Raw genomic sequence first — 20,767 nt, 5'->3', positions numbered from 1 at the left:
TAGGGCTTTGAAGGGAGGAAGAGGGCTAGTTTGGCGGATATTCCGGGCCACGGAGAGGTCAAAATACCATTGTCTTCGTCCACGCAGTAAATTTGAGTCTCCACCCTGGACTCTCTCCCTGGCTGCTGCCCAGCACAGGTGAGTTTAGACTTCTATCAATCAATCAACCGTATATATTGAGCGCTTACTGTGTGCAGAGCACTGTACTAAGCGCTTGGGAAGTCCAAGTTGGCAACATATAGAGACGGTCCCTACGCTCCACGGGCGTCTGCAGGTGCCCCCACCAACCGCGACGACTGGAAGCGATGCCAAGTCCAGCGACTGTGCCACGTCTAGGCTGCGAGCCCACTGTTGGGTAGGGACCGTCTCTCTATGTTGCCAACTTGGACTTCCAAAGCGCTCAGTACAGTAGTCTGCACACAGTAAGCGCTCAATAAACACGATTGATTGATTGATTGATTGATTGATTCCCAAGTGCTCAGTACAGGGCTCTGCACACAGTAAGCGCTCAATAAATGCGATTGAATGACTGGATGAACGCCTGGCGTCCCTTCCTTCCCGGCTTTGCAGAGCGCGGATGCCCCGGGACTCTGCCATAAAGGAAAAATCAGAGCCAGATGGGGCCGGGAGCCCGGCGGATCCAGGGAAAATCGGAGCAGATGAAACCGGGATCACGGGAGTTTCCAGCCTTCCGGCTCCCTGGCTCTTCCAGATCTCTCTGGGTGGGGGGACCCGCAGTGAAGTCGGCCTCGGCTGCACAGGGATTTGCTTATCATCCCATCTACTTTCCACGGGCTCTGGTGAATCCTTCCCCATGCCAGGAGAGATGATAAAAATAAAAACGGGAAGTTGGCACTGACGGGGCAGGGCCCGACCCACCCCTGCCCGTCTCTGAACTTTGCAAAATCTCCACACAGCTGAGATAGCAGAGCAAATAGATGTTTGCAAGATAAATAGCAAGAGCCAGAAAGCCAGAAATCCCTTGACCCGCTCCCTTCGCAAGAGGCGTCAATGGGAACGGGGCAGAATGTCGAAGGAAAACTCGGAAGAACAAGGCTTTTCCGGAAATCTCGAAGGGAAAATCCAATGGGCCCCTTCCCTGACCCCCCGGGGGATTGGGAGCCCCCCGTGGGACAACCTGATTGCCTTGCATCCCCCCCAGTGCTTAGAACAGTGCTTTGAACATAGTAAGCGCTTAACAAATGCCGTCATTATTATTATTATCTGCATGAGAAGCAGCGTGGCTGAGTGGAAAGAGCCCGGGCTTTGGAGGCAGAGGTCAATCAATCAATCAATCAATCGTATTTATTGAGTGCTTACTGTGTGCGGAGCACTGTACTAAGCGCTTGGGAAGTCCAAGTTGGCAACATATAGAGACGGTCCCTACCCAACAGTGGGCTCACAGTCTAGAAGTCTAGGTCATGGGTTCAAATCCCGGCTCCACCGCTTGTCAGCTGTGTGACTTCACTTCTCTGGGCCTCAGTTCCCTCGACTGGAAAATGGGATTAAGACTGTGAGCCCTTCCTCCCCACCGTGGGACAACCTGATCATCTTGTAACCTCCCCAGCGCTTAGAACAGTGCTTTGCACATAGTAAGCACTTAATAATTGCTATCATTATTATTATTATTATTATTATCTTCCAAGGTCACTGAGATTCAGTGAGTACTGGCTTGGTATGTATGCTAGTGCTTGGGGTAAATCCATCCATACATCGATCGGTCGAGCAGTGGTATTTGTTGAGCGCTCACTGCGTGCAGAGCACTGTACTAAGCACTTGGGAGAGTACACTATAACTGAGTTGGTAGGCACACTCCCTGCCCACAGCGAGTTTAAAGTCTAGAGGATATTAATAATAATAATAATAATGGCATTTATTAAGCACTTACTATGTGCAAAGCACTGTTCTAAGCACTGGGGAAGCTACAAGGTGATCAGGTTGTCCCAGTCACAGTCTTAATCCTCATTGTACAGATGAGGTCACTGAGGCACAGAGAAGTGAAGTGACTTGCCCAGAGTCACACAGCTGACAATTGGCGGAGCCGGGATTTGAACCCATGACCTCTGACTCCAAAGCCCGGGCTCTTTCCACTAAGCCACGCTGCTTCTCTTAATAATAACAATGATGGCATTCACTAAGCACTTACTATGTGCAAAGCACTGTTCTAAGCACTGGGGAGGTTACAAAGTGATCTGGTTGTCCCACGGGGGGCTCACAGTCTTAATCCCCATTTTGCTGTTGAGGGAACTGAGGCACAGAGAAGTTAAGTGACTTGCCCAAAGTCACACAGCTGACAAGCGGAGGCCAACTTGTACTTCCCAAGCGCTTAGTACAGTGCTCTGCACACAGTAAGCACTCAATAAATACGATTTAATGAATGAATGAATGACAGGGACCACGTCCACTTGATTAGCTTGTATCTACCCCAGCACTTAGCACAGTGTCTGGTCAATCAATCAATCAATTGTATTGTATATCAATTGTATATATATATATATATATATATTTGTACATATTTATTACTCAATTTATTTATTTCACTTGTACGTATTTATTCTATTTATTTTATTTTGTTAATACGTTTTGTTTTGTTGTCTGTCTCCCCCTTCTAGACTGTGAGCCCGCTGTTGGGGAGGGACCATCTCTATGTGTTGCCGACTTGGACTTCCCAAGCGCTTAGTACAGTGCTCTGCACACAGTAAGCGCTCAATAAATACGACTGAATGAATGAAAGTCAGTAGAATCCGGGCTCAGACTGTCCTACTGGATTTTCACTAGACACTGCCGGGCCTGTTCCTCTGCCAGCAGATGTGGGGAGGAGGAGATTGCAAATCGTCCCAGCTGTGGGGAAACAGGACAATCTTTCATTGTCACACACACCCCCAACCCACCCCGGGACATAATTGTTTGTTTGTTTTGTTTTATTTGACTTGTTAAGTGCTTACTATGTGTCAAACACTGTTCTAAGCATCGGGATAGGTACACGTCAATTCTGTTGGACACAGCCCCTGTCCCACGTGGGGACTCACAGTCTTAAGTGGGAGGGAGAAAAAGTATTGAATCCCCATTTTACAGTTGAGGAAACCGAGGCACAGTAAAATGAAGTGACTTGCCCAGCCGGAATTGGAACCCAAGTCCTTCGACTCCCAGCTCCGAGTTCTTTCCACTGGGCACCGCTTCCCTAATCCATTTCTGAGGCCAGACTGGAAAACTTTCCCTCACCTTTGCTCTATGGATACCCCCACTTCCTGGACCTGTATATATGTATATATAATAATAATAATAATAATGGCATTTATTAAGCGCTTACTATGTGCAAAGCACTGTTCTAAGCGCTGGGAAGGTTACAAGTTAATCAGGTTGTCCCACGGAAGGCTCACAGTCCTAATCCCCATTTTACAGATGAGGTCACTGAGGCCCAGAGAAGTGAAGTGACTTGCTCTAAGTCACACAGGTGACAACTGGCAGAGCCGGGATTCGAACCCATGACCTCTGACTCCAAAGCCCGGGCTCTTTCCACTGAGCCACGCGAATGATATATGTTTGTACATATTTATTACTCTATTTATTTATTCATTTATTTTACTTGTACATATCTATTCTATTTATTTTATTTTGTTAGTATGTTTGGTTTTGTTCTCTGTCTCCCCCTTTTAGACTGTGAGCCCACTGTTGGGTAGGGACCGTCTCTAGATGTTGCCAACTTGTACTTCCCAAGTGCTTAGTACAGTGCTCTGCACACAGTAAGCGCTCAATAAATACGATTGATTGATTGATTGGACCACCATGGAACCCCCTACTCCATCCTGCCCACTAATAATAATAATGATGGCATTTGTTAAGCGCCTTACCGTGAGCAGGGCACTGTTCTAAGAGCTGGAGAGGATACAAGGTGATCAGGTTGTCCCACGCGGGGCTCACAGTCTTAAACCCCATTTTACAGATGAGGTCACTGAGGCCCAGAGAAGTGAAGTGACTTGCCCAAAGTCACACAGCTGACAAGCGGCAGAGCGGAATTAGAACCCATGACCTGCTCTTTCCACTGAGCCATGCTGCTTCCCTGCTTTACTGGCTCACAACCCACCCGCCCTGCCACAGGACATCTGCTCTACCACGCAGTCTTCTAGACTGTGAGCCCGTTGTTGGGTAGGGACCGTCTCTATATGTTGCCAACTTGGACTTCCCAAGCGCTTAGTACAGTGCTCTGCACACAGTAAGCGCTCAATAAATACGATTGAATGAATGACCCCCATTCCCTGAATTGGGCTTTCCCTTCTTTCAATATTTACTACCTGGATTTTTTTTTTTTTCTCTCTCTCTTTCTCCCTCTACCTCCTTCTGTGGAGTTCTAAGAGGTTACAGCTGACTGCTCCATGGCAATCAATCAATCAATCAATCGTATTTATTGAGCGCTTACTGTGTGCAGAGCACTGTACTAAGCGCTTGGCAGTAACAGGGACAGTAGCCAGGGACTTTGCTTGAGAAAATGTGATTGGTGATTGTTAGTTATTGTCTTCCACAGCTCAGGAAGGCAGGACCTTCCTGCAGGCTCAGGTCCTTTCTGGTCCTTCTATAATAATAATAATGATAATGGCATTTATTAAGCGCTTACTATGTGCAAAGCACTGCTCTAAGCACTGGGGTAGATACAAGGTAATCAAGTTTTATTTATTTTATTTTGTTAGTATGTTTGGTTTTGTTGTCTGTCTCCCCCTTTTAGACTGTGAGCCCACTGTTGGGTAGGGACTGTCTCTATATGTTTCCAACTTGTACTTCCCAAGTGCTTAGTACAGTGCTCTGCACACAGTAAGCACTCAATAAATATGACTGATTGATTGATCAAGTTGTCCCACGTGGGGCTCACAGACTTCATCCCCATTTTCCAGATGAGGTAACTGAGGCACAGAGAAGTTATATATGTATATATGTTTGTACATATTTATTACTCTATTTATTTATTTATTTTACTTGTACATATCTATTCTATTTATTTTATTTTGTTAATATGTTTGGTTTTGTTCTCTGTCTCCCCCTTCTAGATTGTGAGCCCACTGTTGGGTAGGGACCGTCTCTATATGTTGCCAACTTGGACTTCCCAAGCGCTTAGTCCAGTGCTCTGCACACAGTAAGCGCTCAATAAATACGATTGAATGAATGAAATGACCTGGATTCTAATCCTGGCTCTGCAGTTTGCCCGCGGTGTGACCTTGGACAAGTCACTTAACCTCTCTGTGCATCAGTTTCCTCTTCTGAAAATAGGGATTAAATACGATTGATTGATTGATTAAGTGACTTGCCCAAAGTCACACAGCCGGCAAGTGTGGAGCCGGGATTCGAACTTGCCAGCTGTGTGACTTTGGGCAAGTCACTTAGCTTCTCTGTGCCCCAGTTACCTCCTCTGTAAAATGACCTCTGACTCCAAAGAATAATAATAATAATAATAATGGCATTTATTAAGTGCTTACTATGTGCAAAGCACTGTTCTAAGCACTGGGGAGGTTACAGAGTGATCAGGTTGTCCCCCAGGGGGCTCACAGTCTTCATCCCCATTTTCCAGATGAGGGAACTGAGGCCCAGAGAAGTTAAATGATTTGCCCAAAGTCACACAGCTGACAATTGGCAGAGCTGGGATTTGAACCCGTGACCTCTGACTCCAAAGCCCGGGCTCTTTCCACCGAGCCACGCTACTTCTCTTCCAGGAGCTGGATGTTTTTCTGGATATTCTTCCTCACGCCTGGCACAAGGAGACCGCTCCGTCCCTGGGAAGCGGCATGGCCGGACATGGGGACAGGTCAGCTGGTGTCACGGTGTCACCCAAGACCAAGGGACAGAGGCGTCACAGTGGCTTCTCTGGAGGGTTGAAATCCAGGGCGGTTTGGGTTCTGGGCTGTGGCTACTGGAGAGGGGAGAGGAAATAGTTCGTGCTGTTACTATTTGCAGTGTTTTCTGAGTGGAGCTGGTCTTTCTGCTTGACTGAACCCCTCTCAATCAATCAATCAATCGTATTTATTGAGCCCTTACTGTGTGCAGAGCACTGTCCTAAGCGCTTGGGAGGTACAAGTCGGCAACACGTAGAGACGGTCCTCTCCTGGGGTCCCCCTTTGGCCCCATTTGCTCTTCGTCTTGCTAGGAAGGCCACATCCTTTGTGGATGTGACCCCGCTGTTGGGTAGGGACCGTCTCTATATGTTGCCAACTTGGACTTCCCAAGCGCTTAGTACAGTGCTCTGCACACAGTAAGCGCTCAATAAATACGATTGAATGAATGAATGAATGAATCCTGGCAATCAAACAGTATTTATTGAGCATTTACTATGTACAGAGCACTGTAATAATAATAATGGCATTTATTAAGCACTTATGTGCAAAGCAGTGTTCTAATAATCATAATAATGATGATGATGGCATTTATTAAGTGCTTTTTATGTGCAAAGTGCTGGGGAGGTTACAAGGTGATCAGGTTGTCCCACGGGGGGCTCACAGTCTTAATTCCCATTTTCCAGATGAGGTAACTGAGGCACAGAGAAGTTAAGTGACTTGCTCAAAGTCACACAGCTGACAGTTGGTGGAGCTGGGACTTGAACCCATGACCTCTGACTCCAAAGACAGAGCCCTTTCCACTGAGCCACGCTGCTTCTCTAAGTCAAACTGAGATGGCTTTCCTCCCATTCCTCCTCTTCCTTCCTTCAGAAGCAGCGCAGGAATGCAGTTCTAAATCTTGGGAAAAATTTCAAGTGCAAATTTCCACAATCCCTTAGAGCAGTCCTTCCCTAAACAGGAACCAGTGGCTTATTTACTGCTTTTGGATTTGATTACATTTGCTGTTTGTTCCCATTATTATGTAAATTCCGTAGGGGCGGGGGACATTTTGTTTTTCACTCCCCAGATGCAGGACTTTGCACCCATCGGGTGCTCAAAAAATGTTATCACTTCTACCCCTGAGATGGGCTTTAAATACATAATTGATAAAGTGTTGGGTGTTGGATATTTATTTCTCACCCAGAAATAAATTCCCCGTTAGTAGGGACGGGTCTAAAGCAGGCTGGGCCAAAGCAGGGATAATAGGATTTTCAACCTTCCCAATAGCCTTGGGGCTTTAAGTATTCCATGTTGCTGTGCTCTGGCCATTTGGAGAAGTGGTGTAGTTTAATGGAAAAAGCACCGAATTGAAGTCAGGAGACCTGGATTCTAATCCCGGCTCTGCAGCCGATCTGCTGTGGGACCTTGGGCAAGCCTCTTCTCTGTTCCTCAGTTTCCTCAAGGACCTGGGGTGGTGGAAAAGAGCCAGGGAAGGCCTCCTGGAGTAGGTGGGTTTTCTGGAAGACTTTGAAGATGGTGAGGGCTGGGGTCCGATAGAAATGAAAGAGGAATGAGTTTCGGGCCCAAGCAAGAGCCAGGGACAGGGTGGTGAGCTGGGGAGTGGCTGGTGAAGAGATCTCATAGAAGCAGCATGGCTCAGTGGAAAGAGCCCGGGCTTTGGAGTCCGAGGTCACGGGTTCAAATCCCGGCTCCGCCACTTATCAGCTGTGTGACTTTCGGCAAGTCACTTCACTTCTCCGTGCCTCAGTTCCCTCATCCGGAAAACGGGGATTAAGACTGTGAGCCCCCCGTGGGACAACCTGATCACCTTGTAACCTCCCCAACGCTTAGAACAGTGTTTGGCACATAGTAAGCGCTTAATATATGCCGTTAGTATTATTATTATATCAATCACAGGCTCAATCAAATTTACTGAGTGTTTACTGTGTGCACTTAGCTCTTGGAAGAGCATAATATAACTGAATCCGTAGACCATTAACTGCCCACAGTGAACTTTAGGGAGGGGTTACTGGGGAGAAACCTGAAGCCAACAGTCAGGAGTTTCTGCCTGATGCAGAGAGAAATGGCCAACCAACTGAGGATTTAGATGAAGAGAAGCGGGAGAGGCTTGTTCATTTTATGGTACTTGTTGAGCGCTTACTGTGGGTCAAACACAGTTCTAACTACTGGAGTAATGAATTAGGGGGCTCACAGTCTGAAGTAGGAGGGAGAACCGGTATCAAACCCCCATTTTAGCAGTTGAGGAAACTGAGGCACAGAGAAGTTAAGTGACTTGCCCAAGGACACACAGCAAACAATTGGCAGAGCAATTGGCAGAGCCGGGACTCCCAGGGCCCTGCTCTTCCCACTAGGCCACTTTGCTTCTCACATCCATTAAGCGTTTACTGCATGCAGAGCCCTGAACCAAGTGGTCAGGAAAGTACAATTAAGGCAGTAGACATGATTCTTGGGGACACTGAGGCCCAGAGAAGAAAAGCGACTTAGTCTGGTTCACACAGCGGGGCAGGGGAAGATATGGAGCCAAGCTCCTGACATTTAGCAGTCAGCTCTCAGTCCCACCCTGTCTCCCCAACACCTCCATGTGAAGCTGGTCTCTGGGGACCGGTGGCTTTTCACAACAGCTCAGGAGGTGTCAGGGAGGAGAGGGGAGGAGACAAGTTGAATTTGCAGTTACTTCTGGCATCACTGGCACCATTGCAGGGCTGTGAGATTTTCCCTCCCCCTCTCTCCCCTCATCCTCCCTGCCCCCAGTGTGCAGAACCCCTTATTTCCCACCTGCATCTCGGTTCCCTCCCTCCACCCTCAATGCAGGAGTTTTCTCTTCTGGTGAGCGAGAGATCCTTGATGGAACCCTTCCCTCTCGGGCTCCCCAGCCTCTCCCAGCTGTGATTTCTCCTGTCCCTGCTCGGGCAACCCCTTCACCCACCCTGCCCGACGCCAGGGACCGGGGTTGCCACGGCAACCACATCTCCAGCTCTTTCCGAAGCCGCTTTCCGCTTGATGGAAATAAGGAAGGGAGGAGGGCCCCCGACCCATTTTCTGCTCTCCACCTGGCTCCGGGCTTAGTGGGGAGGAGGGAGTCCTTTTCCTCTAGCAGGCAGAGCCCCCAAATCTTACCAGGGGGGCAGCTCCTTCCTTCCCGTTGAGATCACGGCGCCAGTCTACCAGCCCTCTCCTCCTGAGCAGGGAGAGCCAGGGGGCAGGGAGGGCCGAAGGGAAGCCCCTCCAGGGTCAGCAACCTTTCTGTGGGGCTCATTCTGCACAACGGCAAGCACAGAGTTCCCCTCAGGAGCCTCACCCCCACCCCCACCCCCCGCATTAATGTACAGATTCTCCTATTCTGCTGCTTCAGTTGGTCAGACAGGCAGTCAGTCAAGCAATCAGTCAGGTAAGTCCATCAGACAGACAGTAATTTTATTTATTTATTCATTTATTATTCTATTTTACTATCCGTTCCTCCCACCCCCTAGTCTGTAATGTCCTTGAGGGCAGCGATGATGTCCACCAACTCAGCTGTGGCGTGTTCTCCCAAGCTCTTCGCACTGTGCTCCGCCCACAGAACGGGCTCAATAAATGTGATTGAGTGATCAGGAGGAGTCAGTACTGCTGCTGTGGATGCCACCGCAAAGCTGGAGGGGTAAGGCGGCCCGGGCCGAGGGACTCCATTCGGAGCGTTGGACAGGATTTTGGGGGCCGGACTCCGGGATGTTGCCAATTTGTACTTCCCAAGCGCTTAGTACAGTGCTCTGCACATAGTAAGCGCTCAATAAATACGATTGATGATGATGATGACACTGTAGGGGCCGGACACGGAGGGGGCCGGGGGCCTGAGACAGTGGTCTAGGCCCTTGATCCCTTAGAAATGCCGTCTATCTGGATAGGAACAATGAAACGGAGAAAAGAAGAGGGTAATAATAATCATGATGATGACATTTATTAAGCGCTTACTATGTGCAAAGCGCTGTTCTAAGCACTGGGGAAGTTACAAGGTGATCAGGTGGTCCCACAGGGTGCTCACAGCCTTAATCCCCATTTTCCAGATGAGAAACTGATTCCCAGAGAAGTGAAGTGGCTTACCCAAAGTCACACAGCTGACAGTTGGCAGAGGTGGGATTTGAACCCATGACCTCTGACTCCCAAGCCCGGGCTCTTCCCACTGAGCCACGCTGCTTCTCTTGATCCCTTGGAAATGCCATTTATCTGGATGGGAACAATGAAATGGAGAAAAAAAGAGGGTAATAATAATAATAATGACATTTATTAAGTACTTACTATGTGCAAAGCACTGTTCTAAGCGCTAGGGAGGTTACAAAGTGATCAGGTTGTTCCACGGGGGGCTCATAGTCTTAATCCCCATTTTACAGATGAGGTAACTGAGGCCCAGAGAAGTGAAGTGACTTGCCCAAAGTCACACAGCTGACAGTTGGCAGAGGTGGGATTTGAACCCTTGACCTCTGACTCCAAAGCCCGGGCTCTTTCCACTGAGCCACGCTGCTTCAGGGTAGGGGAAAATGGGGTCCCCGCGGCCTGAGGAATCAACTGGACCAGCTTAGCTAGCTCTCTTCCTCCCTTCAAGGCCCTACTGAGAGCTCACCTCCTCCAGGAGGCCTTCCCACACTGAGCCCCTTTCTTCCTCTCCCCCTCGTCCCCCTCTCCATCCCCCCCATCTTCCCTCCTTCCCTTCCCCACAGCACCTGTATATATGTATATATGCTTGTACATATTTATTACTCTATTTATTTATTTATTTATTTTACTTGTACATGTCTATTCTATTTATATTATTTTGTTAGTATGTTTGGTTTTGTCTCCCCCTTTTAGACTGTGAGCCCACTGTTGGGTAGGGACTGTCTCTATATGTTGCCAATTTGTACTTCCCAAGCGCTTAGTACAGTGCTCTGCACACAGTAAGCGCTCAATAAATACGATTGCTGATGATGATTGATTGATTGATTGATAATAGACGCAGAGGGGAGGGCAGAATAGGTATCAAGACTATGTAAGCCGATGGGTCTTGAAGTGGTGGCAGCGACTACATCTAGGCCCAGGTGGAAGTTGGCAGGATCTGACTCAGGGAGAGGAAAATTAATCAGGGTAAGCCTCCTGGAGGAGGTGGATCCCAAGAGGGCTTTGTAGGGTAGGGAAAGAGCTGGGGCCTGGAAGATTTAGCACAGTGCTCTGCACACAGTAAGCGCTCAATAAATCCGATTTATTATTCTATTTATTTTATTAATGATGTGCATCTAGCTTTATTTCTATTTATTCTGATGACTTGACACCTGTCCACGTTTTGTTTTGTTGTCTGTCTCCCCCTTCTAGACTGTGAGCCCGCTGTTGGGCAGGGACCGTCTCTAGATGTTGCCGACTTGTACTTCCCAAGCGCTTAGTCCAGTGCTCTGCACACAGTAAGTGCTCAATAAATGTGATTTACTATTCTATTAATTTTATTAATGATGTGCATCTAGCTCAATAAATACGATTCACTATTCTATTTGTTTTATTAATGATGTGCATCTAGCATTATTTCTATTTATTCTGATGACTTGACACCTGTCCACATGTTTTGTTTTGTTGTCTGTCTCCCCCTTCTAGACTGTGAACCCGTTGTTGGGTAGGGACCATCTCTCTATGTTGCCAACTTGTACTTCCCAAGCGCTTAGTCCAGTGCTCTGCACACAGTAAGCGCTCAATAAATACGATTGAATGAATGAATGAATGAAAGGAGAGGGAGTCCCCAGCTGGGGGTTGGAGGAGGAAAGTGGGGCACGTGAGCAAGGAGTTGACAGTGGCAAGGAGAGAGCAAGTCAGTTAATCCTATTTATTGAGCGCTTTCTGTGTGCAGAGCACTGTACTAAGCGCTTAAAGAGCACAATATATGACCTGGAGCCGGTGGGGAGAACCTGTTCCCATAAGTCACCACCTCTGGGAGGACTAGAAGCAGCGCGGTTCAGTGGAAAGAGAGTCAGAGGTCATGGGTTCTAATTCCGGCTCCGCCTCTTGTCAGCTGTGTGACTTTGGGCAAGTCACTTCAATCAATCAATCAATCAATCGTATTTATTGAGCGCTTACTGTGTGCAGAGCACTGGACTAAGCGCTTGGGAAGTATAAGTTGGCAACATATAGAGACAGTCCCTACCCAACAGTGGGCTCACAGTCTAAAAGTTCACTTCTCTGGGCCTCAGTACCTCATCTGGAAAATGGGGATTAAGACTGTGAGCCCCACGTGGGACAACCTGATCATCTTGTAACCTCCCCAGCACTTAGAACAGTGCTTTACACATAGTAAGCGCTTAACAAATGCCATTATTATTATTATTATTATTACTACTAAGAGGAGGAGGGGTGGGGCAGGCTCTGAACCAGCAACTCTCAGATCCGGGAAAATATTAAAGCAATCCTCAAAGTCGGCCGTTCAGTCCGCCCACTCGACGTTCGAGTAGGATGAAGGGTACTTGACAGAAAGTGATATTGGGCAATCCCTTGGTCTGCAGGCTAAATTTTGGGGGTGTGGGAGTTGGGAGTGGCTTAAATGGGAAAGGGGGAGACTTTTTTTTTAACTGGTATTTGTTAAGGGCTTACTATGCTCCAGGAACTGTACTAAGTACTGCGGTAGAACACATGGGGCTCACAGTCTTAATCTCCATTGTAGAAATAAAGTAACTGAGACCCAGAGAAGTACAGTGACTCACCAAAGGTCACTCAGCAGGCAAGTATAAGAGCAAGGATTAGAGCACAGTTTTTTCTGACTCTCAGGCCTGTGCTCTCTCCCCTAGGAGCTTGGAAATGTCCCCAGAAAAAACATCAAACGCTGACATCAAACACTCACACGTAGTGAGCGCTTAGCAAACACCAGAAAAAAATGATGTGGTTATATTTAAATAGTCATCCCCCAATATACAAATTTAGAATTAGTCGACCAGTATCTGTAAGGTAGCACAATGCTTGATCTATTTCTGGGGTCCTCAGAGACGGCCCCTCACAACAGCGTTGAACTTGTCAGCCTGATTATTAGGTGGAATTGTCCAATGTTGAGTTTTTGTCTGTCTTCACTGTTGTTTGACTGACTTTCTTGCTCTTTTTTTAAAAATTGTATTTGTTAAGTGCTTACTAGGTGCCAGGCACTTTCTAAGTGCTCGGATACACACAAGCCAATCAGCTGGACACGGCCCACGTCCCTCATGAGAAATGTCCCCAGAAAAAACATCAAACGCTGACATCAAACACTCACACGTAGTAAGCGCTTAGCAAACACCATAAAAAAATGATGTGTTTATATTTAAATAGTCATCCCCTAATATACAAATTTAGAATTAGTCGACCAGTATCTGTAAGGTAGCACAATGCTTGATCTATTTCTGGGGTCCTCAGAGATGGCCCCTCACAATAGCGTTGAACTTGTCAGCCTAATTATTAGGTGGAATTGTCCAATGTTGAGTTTTTGTCTGTCTTCACTGTTGTTTGACTGACTTTCTTGCTCTTTTTTAAAAAATTGTATTTGTTAAGTGCTTCCTAGGTGCCAGGCACTTTCTAAGCGCTGGGATACACACAAGCCAATCAGCTGGACACGGCCCATGTCCCTCATGAGACTCACAGTCTTAATCCCCATTTTACAAATGAGGTAACTGAGGCCAGAGAAGTGAAGTGACCTGTCAGGAGGTCATGGGTTTTAATCCCGGCTCTGCCACTTATCTGCTGTATGACCTTGGGCAAGTCACTTCCCTTCTCTTTGCCTCAGTTACCTCATCTGTAAAACGGGGATGGAGGCTGCGAACCCCATGCAGGGCAGGGGCTGTGTCCATCCTGATTTGCTTGTATCAACCCTAGCGCCTAATACAGTAGCTGGCAAATGGTAAGCATTCAACAAATGCATCAATTATTATTACTATTATTGTCCAAGGTCACACAGTAGACAAGTGGCAGAATTAGAACCCAGGTCTTTCTGAGCCCCTGGTCCATGCTCTATCCCCTAGGCCAAGCTGCTTTGAGTCTGTCCTCTTCCTTCATCTAAGAGGGCCACTCATTTTCGGTGCAATCGCTCCATTGTTTAGCACAACATTTTGTACCTTATGCGTTCTTAGTCAATGTTCATAGTATTAATATTTACTAATATTAATATTAAGAAGCCTATTAGTAATACAGAGGAGGGACCCAGCATCTGATAAGGGTGTGGAAGGGGAGTCTTCAGGTTGGAAAGCCCTAATATCCAAATCCTCCCCCTTCTCTCTCTTCCGAGTGATCCTACCTGCCTGTAGGCCTTCAATTGGATTTGATCCAGTGATTTGGTGTCGCATGGCTTTTTTTTTTCATTTTCTCCCAATCTTCTCATGGAGCCGGGAGCTCACGTAATTAAATCAATATTGCCAATGAACTGTGGTTTGTCCCTCGCTAAAGGAGCTGGTTATTAAAAGAGGGAGTGAGAATGAAATCTTTAGAGGGGCATTACCTCTGGGAAAAATGCAACTCCTTCTGAAGTGGACCTGAGGCAGAGATGTGATTAACCCCTGGGGGAAGAGGCCTGTCACCATCTCCACCCATCGGCCTCCCCCTCAAAGCCCCTTCCCTACTTCTCTGTGCTGGCCGGATCACTTTTCTAAAAAAAAATTCAGTCCACGTCTTCCCACTCCTCAAGAACCCTCAGTAGTTGCTCATCCACCTCCACATCAAAGAGAAATTCATTCATTTATTCATTCAGTCGTATTTATCGAGGGCTTCCTGGGTGCAAAGTACTGTACTAAGCATTTGGGAGAGTACAATGTAACAACAAACAGGCACATTCCTGCCCTCGATGAGCTCACAGTCTAGAGGGAGGATGAATGAAGGAGCAAGTAAGAGCTTTGCAAAAGGGAGTGGGAGAAGAGGAGAGGAGGGCTCAGTCTTGGAAGGCTTCTTGGAGGTCAGGGAGGCTTCTTAAAACTCCTTACTATTGATTTTAATAATAATGATAATGGCATTTATTAAGTGTTTACTATGTGCAAAGCACTGTTCTAAGCACTGGGGAGATTACAAGGTGATCAAGTTGTCCCACGGGGGACTCACAGTCTTAATCCCCATTTTACAGATGAGGGAACTGAGGCCCAGAGAAGTGAAGTGACTTGCCCAAAGTCACACAGCTGACAAGTGGCAGAGCCAGTGTTTGAACCAATGGCCTCCGACTCCGAAGCCCGGGCTCTTTCCACTGAGCCACGCTGCTTCACAGCAGGTTTTGAAGAACCCAGTCACCTCGTCCCCTCCCATTTTACCTCGTTGGTTTCCTGCTAATAATAATGATGATGATGGCATTTATTAAGCGCTTACTATGTGCAAAGCACTGTTCTAAACACTGGGCACTGTTCTAAACACTGGACCCAGCCCACTTACTTCGCTGCTGTAATACCAACCTACTCACTGCATCTCCATCTTGTCTATCTCGCTGCTGCTCCCTTATCCACATCCTGCCTCTGGCCTGGAATTCCCTCCCTTTTCCTATCCAATGGCCTACCCCTCTTCCCACCTTCGAAGCCTTATGAAAATTGGGAAGCAGTGTGGCCCAGTGGGGAGAACCCAGGTCTCGGAGTCAAAGGACCTGGTTCTAATCCTGGCTACTCCACTTGTCTGCAGCATGAACTTGGATGAGTCATTTTTAAAAAAATGGCATTTATTAAGCACTTACTATGTGCAAAGCACTGTTCTAAGTGCTTTCCTGTGCCTCAGTTTCCTCATTTGTAAAGCGGGGATTCCCACCCGCCTAGACTGTGAACTCCAAACTGTGAGCCCGCTGTTGGGTAGGGACTGACTCTATGTGTTGCCAACTTGTACTTCCCAAGCGCTTAGTACAGTGCTCTGCACACAGTAAGCGCTCAATAAATATGATTGAATGAATGAATGAACTCCATATGGGACAGGGACTGTGTCCATTCATTCATTATTGAATGAATGAATGAACTCCATATGGGACAGGGACTGTGTCCATTCTTCCATTCATTTGATTGTATTTATTGAGCGCTTAGTGTGTGCAAAGCAATGTAGTAAGCACTTGAGAAAGTACAGTATAACATCAGATACATTCCCTGCCCACAAAGAGCTCACAATCTAGAGGGGAAGAGAAACATTAATATGAATAAATAAATAAACTGTAGCCAACCTGATTAGCTTGTATCTACCCCAGGGCTTAGAACAAGTGTGACACACAGTAAGCGCTTAACAAATAACAATAACAGTAATGATGGTATTTGTTCAGCACTTACTACGTGCGAAGCGCCGCTCTAAGTGCTGGGGGGATACAAGGTGATCAGGTTATCCCACGAGGGGCTTACAGTCTTAATTCCCATTTTATAGATGAGGTAACTGAGGCACAGAGAAGTTAAATGGCTTGCCCAAGTTCACATAGCTGACCGGTGGAGGAGCTGGAATTCGAACCCACGACCTCTGACTCCCAAGCCCACGCTCTTTCCACTGAGCCATGCTGCTTCAAAAAGAAAAGTGCTGTGAATCTGAGGAAGGGGGTGAGTAAAGGTTGTGTCCAACCTGATTATTTACCCCAGTGCTTAGCCCCTACTGAGCGCTTAACAAATACCATAATTGCTATTATTATTATCTCTTCTAAATGCCTTTCCCCAACTGGGCCCTCACTCTCCCTCCTCCCTCTGCTTTCTGTGTCACCCTGGCATTTGGATTTGTGCCCCTTAAATGCTTGATAATCGCCCTACCCTCAGCCCCACAACACACATACATATCTGTAATTAATTTCATATCATATCATCATCAATCGTATTTATTGAGCGCTTACTGTGTGCAGAGCACTGTACTAAGCGCTTGGGAAGTACAAGTTGGAATCATATCATAAATTAATTAATTTATGTGATATACATATCACAATTACATATCTGTAATTAATTTCAATGAGCATCTCCCCCCTCAAGACTGTAAATTCCTTGTGGGCAGGGAACGCGTCTACCCACTTTACTGTACTGAACTCTCCCGAGCACAGAGTATGGTGTTCTGTACACAGTAAGCGCTCAATAAGTATAATTGATTGATTTCTGGAGATGTGGGGGTGTCAGACGGCATTCTTTCCCTCAGGGAAAAGAAGCAAAGCTGGGCCAAAAAGAAACGGAGCTGTGGGCAAGTATGTATTTTAAGGAAAATGAAGATTATGCCCCAGTATTAGTGGGGCTACATTTCTTCAGGCTGAAAACCACATCATTCTGTCATCGGTCAAGGCAGGGAAGCTTTGATGGCAGCACAATACACAATGCTGACTGTTTTCTCCTTATCCCAATAACAATCATCATCATCATCATGAAAATAACCGCTGATTGTGTTCTGGCTAGACATTGTTCAGGCTACTGAATTATACCTTGTCCCTGTCCAGGTGGCTGCCAACCTCAGAGGAAGACAAAGAAAGACACAAATCATGAAGTGTCGGTGGGGGGGTTGCCTTTAAAGCACCCTTGCAGATAACTCCAGCAAGCCTACCAGCCCAACCAAAACTGTTTTTTGGTCCGTCAGCTCATTATAAACTGGACAATGTCACAGCTGAGAAGCAGCAGGGCCCATCATCATCATCATCATCAATCGTATTTATTGAGCGCTTACTGTGTGCAGAGCACTTGGGAAGTACAAGTTGACAACATATAGAGACAATCCCTACCCAACAGTGGGGCCCAGTAACAACAGCCCGGGCTTTGGAGCCAGGGGTCACGGGTTCTAATCCCGGCTCCGCCACTTGTCAGCTGTGTGACCTTGGACAAGTCACTTCAGTTCTCCGGGCCTCAGTGACCTCATCTGTAAAATGGGAATCAAGACTGTGAGCCCCATGGGGGACAACCTGATCACCTTGTAACCTTCCCAGCTCTTTGAATAGTGCTTGGCACATAGTAAGCGCTTAACAAATACCATCATCATCATCATCATCACAGTGATTCTATACCCACCACCCAGAACCATCAAAACCCTGCAGAAAGTTAAGCAGGTTGAATTGTTGAGATTTTTTTTTTTCCACTCGTCCCTGCCAGATTTCTTTCAGTGCATCTTAATTTCTTTCAGAATTTGGGTCCTTGGGGGAAGGCTTTCAGCTGCGATTTCAACACTAGTCCCTTTTCTAGCCGCTTGATGATGGGGACGAGGGCTGGTGAGAAGCAGCATGGCCTAGTGGATAGAAAACGGGCCTGAGAGTCAAAAGGACATGAGTTCTAGTCCCACATCCACCACGTGTCTGCTGTGTGACCTTGGGCAAGTCACTTCAGTCATTCGTTTCTATCAATCAATCAATTGTATTTATTGAGCTCTTACTGTGTTCAGAGCACTGTACTAAGCGCTTGGGAAGTCCAAGTTGGCAACACATAGAGACGGTCCCTACCCAACAGTGGGCTCACAGTCTAGAAGTCTAACAGTCTAAACTCACAGTTTCTAGACTTCATTCATTCATTTCTAGACTGTGAGCCCACTGTTGGGTAGGGACCATCTCTATATGTTGCCAACTTGGACTTCCCAAGCACTTAGTACAGTGCTCTGCACACAGTAAGCGCTCAATAAATACGATTGAATGAATTTGTGTGTGCAAAGAACTGTACTAAGGGCTTGGGAGACTACAATATAACAATAAACAGACACATTTCCTGACCACAATGAGTATACACTTCTCTGTGCCTCAGTTACCTCATCTGTAAAATGGGGATCAAGACTGTGAGCCCCATGTGGGACTTGGACTGTGTCCAAACTGATTAGCTTCTTTCTACCCCAGGACTTAGAACAATGTGTGGCACAATAGTGAGAAGCAGCGTGGCTCAATGGAGAGAGCCCGGGCTTTGGAGTCAGAGGTCATGGGTTCAAATCCCGGCTCTGCCACTTGTCAGCTGTGTGGCTTTGGGCAAGTCACTTCACTTCTCTGGGCCTCAGTTACCTCATCTGTGAAATGGGGGTGAAGACTGTGAGCCCCCTGTGGGACAATCTGATCACCTTGTAACCTCCCCAGCGCTTAGAACAGTGCCTTGCACATAGTAAGCACTTAATAAATACCATTATAAATACCATAATATATAAATAAGTACTTAATGAATACCATAAAAAAATGTGCTGTGGGGCTGAGGGAGGGATGAATAAAGGGTGAAAATCCAGGTGCAGCCAATCCAACTTCACTCAGGAAACAGTCCATGGCGGTGACCTCTGGACAGTATGTGATTCCTGGACACTGAGCAGGAAAGGAGAATAGTTATGGCTGAGGCGACAGGGGGAAATCTTGAGGATCAAGTGGGTGAGAGGCTGCGGGGATTTGAGGGAATGATATTTGGGGGGTGGGATGTGGGAGGGGCTCTGCACGGAGAGACAAAAGGATATAGAAAAACCCGACTAAATGGCTTGCCCCAGGATGGGGTTGGCTTGGGCCCTGACCACCTGATTAGACATAATAATAATAATGATGGCATTTATTAAGTGCTTACTTTGTACAAAGCACTGTTCTAGGCGCCAGGGAGGTTGCAAGGTGATCAGGTTGTCCCACGGGGGGCTCACAGTCTTCATCCCCATTTTACAGAGGGGTAACTGAGGCCCAGAGAAGTGACTTGCCCACAGTCACACAGCTGACAATTGGCAGAGCCGAGATTTGAACCCATGACCTCTGACTCCAAAGCCCGGGCTCTTTCCACTGAGCCACGCTGCTTCTCTAGACATGAGCCCCATGATTGAATCAGTTCAGGTGTTTGCCTTTCATTCATTCATTCATTCATTCAATCGTATTTAATAATAATAATAATAATAATAATGGCATTTGTTAAGCACTTACTATGTGCAAAGCACTTTGAGCGCTTACTGTGTGCAGAGCACTGTACTAAGCGCTTGGAAAGTACAAGTTGACAACATATAGAGGTGGCTTTCCCCATCTTGGGGCTATGACTTGACCCTTCCTCTACCTCCATCCCCAGTCGGGGTGGAGGAAGGAAGGCTGAACCCCCGAGGCTCAAGGGAGAGGGTTGAATCTTTTTTCTTTTTTAATGGTGCTTGTTAAGCACTTACTGTGTGCAGGCACTGAACTAAAAGCTGGGGTAAATACAAGCTAATCAGGGTCCTTCTGACCCCAGGACTGTTTTCTAGCCGCTAGGCCACGATGCTTCTTGCCTCATCATCCCACCAAATTGGCCGCAAATCCCGCGGACCCTCTGGCCCGACATTCCCCGTCCAAACCCAAACCAAGCCGGTTCCAGCTCTCGACTGGGGTGATTTGCGGCCAGGAAAGGTGAGGAGAAGGGTGAGGGGGCGGCGGGAGGGAGGGGAAGGTGTCTTAGGGGCTCTGGTTTCAGGCTGACTCCTCCCGGCTGCACAATGGGCCACTGTGTCCAGCACAGAGGACTTTAGTCTGAGAACGCTCAAAGGTGAACGGGAACAGTGGCCGACTTCACCCCGGGCGAGCGGCAGGATGGGCCGAGGCAAGAGAGGCAGCCAGCTCGGCAGCGGGAAGTATGGCTCGGTGGTTACGGGGCATTTTGTGGGGTCAGATGGGAGGCCTCTGGGGATACGGAGGACAGGAGGAGGAGGAAGAAGAGGAGCAGCGGCCTACATCTTAGTCCCACCTGAGATAGGGACTTGATTCGTTCATTTCAATCGCATTTATTGAGCGCTTACTGTGTGCAGAGCACTGTACTAAGCTCTTGGGAAGTCAGCAACATATAGAGATGGTCCCTACCCTGATGCGGTTGACTTTTCTCGCGTCTTGTGGGGTCAGACGGGAGGCCTCCGGGGAGACGGAGGACAGGAGGAGGAGGAAGAAGAGGAGCAGCGGCCTACATCTTAATCCCACCTGAGATAGGGACTTGATTTGTTCATTTCAATCGTATTTATTGAGCGCTTACTGTGTGCAGATCACTGTGCTAAGGTCTTGGGAAGTCGGCAACATATAGAGACGATCCCTACCCTGATGCGGTTGACTTTTCTTGCGTCTTTTGGGGTCAGACGGGAGGCCTCTGGGGAGACGGAGG

The sequence above is a fragment of the Tachyglossus aculeatus genome, chromosome 8 (assembly GCF_015852505.1).
Source record: "Tachyglossus aculeatus isolate mTacAcu1 chromosome 8, mTacAcu1.pri, whole genome shotgun sequence".
NCBI classification, from domain to species: domain Eukaryota; kingdom Metazoa; phylum Chordata; class Mammalia; order Monotremata; family Tachyglossidae; genus Tachyglossus; species Tachyglossus aculeatus.
This window is presented reverse-complemented; position numbering follows the sequence as displayed.